This window comes from Papio anubis, chromosome 4, assembly GCF_008728515.1.
Source record: "Papio anubis isolate 15944 chromosome 4, Panubis1.0, whole genome shotgun sequence".
Lineage (NCBI taxonomy): Eukaryota > Metazoa > Chordata > Mammalia > Primates > Cercopithecidae > Papio > Papio anubis.
Window position 1 is genome coordinate 158511165 of NC_044979.1, and position 3874 is coordinate 158515038.

Genomic DNA, 3874 nt, shown 5'->3' on the forward strand with positions numbered 1-3874 from the left:
AGAATGAATATATGCAGAAAAATATATACATATGTATATATACATTCAGACACACATATATATGTATGCATACACATTTATGTATGTATGTGAACATATATTAAGAGATTAGATAAATGATTCGATATATATATTAATACTGATGTTATGGATTAGATATAAGAAAACTTCTTGCAAAGGACCATATGTATTTTATTTTATTATTTATTTATTTATTTATTTATTCATGCGAGACAGAGTCTCAGTCTCTCACTCAGGCTGGAGTGAAGTGGCGTTATCTCAGCTCACTGCAGTCTCCACCTCCCAGGCTCAAGTGATTCTCTTGCTTCAGCCTCCTGAGTAGCTGGGATTACAGGTGCATGCCTGGCTGTAATTACACAACTGGCTAATTTTTGTACAGGTTTAGTAGAGATGGGGTTTTGCCATGTTGGTCAGTCTGGTCTCAAATTCCTGGCCTCAAGTGATCTGCCTGCCTTGGCCTCCTGAAGTGGTGAGATTACAAGCATGAGTCACCACTCTCGGCCAGCTATATGTATTTTAAATGGCTCGTGGGTTTGTCATAACTGCTCAACTTTGCCTCTGTAATAGATAAGCAGTCATGGATAATATGTAAACAAAAGAGCATGGCTGTGTTTCAGTAAAGCTTTATTTCTGAAAACAGGCAGCAAGACAGTTTTGGCCTACAGGATGTTGTTTGCAGACCATGGATATAGATGATAGATTGAGTTACATAATGGATAAGGATATATAACAGATCCTGTGTACTCATAAAATACTGTCCTTATTAATATACATTCATCTTCTATTCTGATCTTTCTCATATTTTATGTTTGCCAAAAAGTAAAATAACTGTATATCCAAACCCAGTGAATAGTGGTGTGAATTATCATTACTTATAGGGGCTACATTAATCTCTTCATGAAATTAAAACGTATCCTGTGTAATTGAATAATATTCATATTTATTTATTTTATTCATTTTTTATTCTAAAGCCTTTATTTTGAGACATGATGAAAAAATCTTACAGGTGCACATGGAAAGACATGATCACCACTGAGTGAAAACAATCTAACCAAAAAGCCTGAATGCCTGTCAGCTGATGTTGAAGCTGAAATTCTGGGGGTATGACATGCTGCAGGGCTGAAGGGAATGGATAATTAGTATTCCTCTCCTTCCTTCTCACCCTCTCCTTCGACAGAATCCACACTAACCACTTCATAATCTTTCTTAAGGGCAACCATGTCCTCGTGGGCCTCACAAAACTCTCCTTCCTCCATCCCTTCACCCACGGAATAGTGAACAAAGAAACTTGGCATACATCAGGTATGCGGTCCAGGTGAGCCCACACCTCAACAATGGCTGTGATGTTGCTCAGTGTGCACACAGCTCTCCGTCCTTTGGCCAGGTCTCCGCCTGGTACCACAGTGGGAAGCTGGTAACTAATGTCAACCTTGAAGCCAGTGGGACAGCAATCCACAAACTGAATGCTGCATTTGGTTTTGATGGTGGCAGTGGCAGTGGCAGCATGATGGCTTTGGGAACCATATCACAAGCGTACAAGAGGCAGCAAGTTATGTATTTACCATGGTGTGGGTCACATCTTAACATCTCACTGGCTGGCTCAAAATAAGCATTCGTGATCTCTACTACAGAAAAGTGTTCACGGTAGGCTTTCTCAGCAGAGATGACAGGGACACACGTGGCCAGAAGGAAGTGGATGTGAGCGTATGGCACTAGATTGGTCTGGAATTCTGTTAGATCAATATTCAGGGCTCCATCAAATCTGAAGGAAGCAGTGATAGAGGACACAGTCTGGCTAATGAGATGGTTAACGTTAGTGTAGTTTGGACATTCAATATTGAGCTTTACTTTTGGAAAACTGATTAAATGATAAAAAGGGTTGAGGTGATTTTTCCACCTTTCCTGTATGAACTGTATCATTGGCTAACCAAATGGTAGATGTCATAGATGGCCTCATTGTCTACTGTGAAGGCACAATCGTAGTGCTCTAGGGTGGTGTGGGTGGTGAGGATGGAGTCGTAGAGCTCAACTACTGCCGTGGAAACCTGGAGGATGGGGGTTGCTGGGAAAATGGAGAACTGCAGCTTGGACTTCTTGTTATAAGCAACAGAAAGACATACCATCAGCAGGGAGTTGAACCTAGAACCAGTCTGTTCAACAAAACTGTGTAAAACTAAGAAGCCCTAAAGACCTGTGCACTGGTCAGCCAGCTTGTGAACTCAGTCCAAGATGAGGTCAGTGATCCCCTTGTCAATGATGTAGTGGCCTCATGCATAGCCACTGACAGCATCTTCCTTGTCTGGGATGAGCTTCTCAGGGTGGAAGAGGTGGCTCGTAGGTGTCAGAGTAAACTGTTAATAACTGTGGGTTCCAGGTCTACAAACACGGCCCTGGGCACATGCTTTTCAGTGGTCATCTCTCCCTCGAATTGTCTTGTCACTTGGCATCTGGCCATGGAGCTGGATGCCATGTTCCAGGCAGTAGAGGTACAAGCTGGCTTTGCCAGTCTGGACACCAGGCTGGCCAATGTGGATGGAGATGCACTCACACATAGTGGCTAACAGTTAGGAGGCTAAGGCGACAGGAGCAGATAACGGGTCCGATCACCGATCCCAACAAGCTAAGAGTTAAGGAAAGTAATGTGCTCAGTAATACTTATAGTTAAACATCTCCTTTAGAATTTGCACATAAAAATGATCAAGGTAAAACTAATGTAAAGTTAAATAGGTCTAGCTATAAAAGATTATGATTATGACAAAATGTTGAAGTCATGAAATGTGTATGAAAAATAAAACTGTAGTTGGAAATAATAAAACTTTCTGGTGGTTTTGAAGGGGATCACAAGGAAATCTGTATCAACTGTCATGAAGCTTGAACTATTACTTATTGCTAGCCTTTCAATTGCTCCAAGAAGCCTCTGACATATCATTTTAACCTTTACATAATGGTGGCAAAATGTGGGTATTAAGTTTCAAAATGTCATCTTAAACTAATTAATTTATGAGTGTCAGTAGCAGCGGACACATGATATAAAATACTGTTTAAATGTAGTAAAAAGATGAAAATGAATAGGTGTTTCTCTTTCACACATACAATGAAAATATATAAACTTCCATACTTTGGAAATTTAATTTATTATTAACTTTAGTTCCAAACATTACACTGTATGGTACATTATAGTTTCTTAACACCTATTTTTGTATGAGAGTTTTCTTTTTTTCATAAATGATCCTTTCCTTCAACTCTGTCTCTGTATTTTTTGATAACCTTTTCTTTCTTATCATTGTCTCAATTTTGAAAGGTCAAACATTGGACTTATTTGATTTTTTATTATATCAAACTTTTAATTTCACTTTTAAAAGAAAAATATTTTGAGATCTAACTTGGAAAACACTTTCAAAATTCCTGCATAGTTTCATGAAACATGAAATTATTATTTTAAAAAATAATCATTATGAAATTATTTCTTTCTAATATAGCTAATTCTCAGCTTCTACGTGGATCCCTTGGGGTTACAATGGGGGACCATATTAGCATAAATCCCAATCTCATAGATTTCTTTTAACAATAATTTCAAATGGTTGTCTATTTTATTCTGTTAATTTGGAAATGTTTTTTAAGCAAAATCTATCACATACCTATTATTTTCAGCGACTGTAGTATAAAACTGGCTTGGAAGTCACATTAATGAAAACTTTACAATTACTTCATCTGAGTTATTTATTTCCAAAAAAAATTTACAACAATACACATGACAAGCATTTCACAAACAGCATCGCATACATAGGCATTTTTAGTGTAAAAAAGATGAAAATTATATTGGCTAACATTTCTTGAGCTCCTACCATGTACT

The 3874-nt window shown here is 38.0% G+C and overlaps 1 pseudogene across 1 annotated transcript; it reads right to left on the reverse strand.

The window, feature by feature from the left end:
* Positions 1-987: 987 nt before the first annotated feature.
* LOC116274574 lies at positions 988-3436 on the reverse strand (annotated as a pseudogene). Its single transcript, XR_004183345.1, has 2 exons — positions 1950-3436; positions 988-1863 (listed from the first exon to the last, which is right to left on the reverse strand). The product of XR_004183345.1 is annotated as a tubulin alpha-1B chain-like (transcript).
* Between the last annotated feature and the right edge of the window lie 438 nt (positions 3437-3874).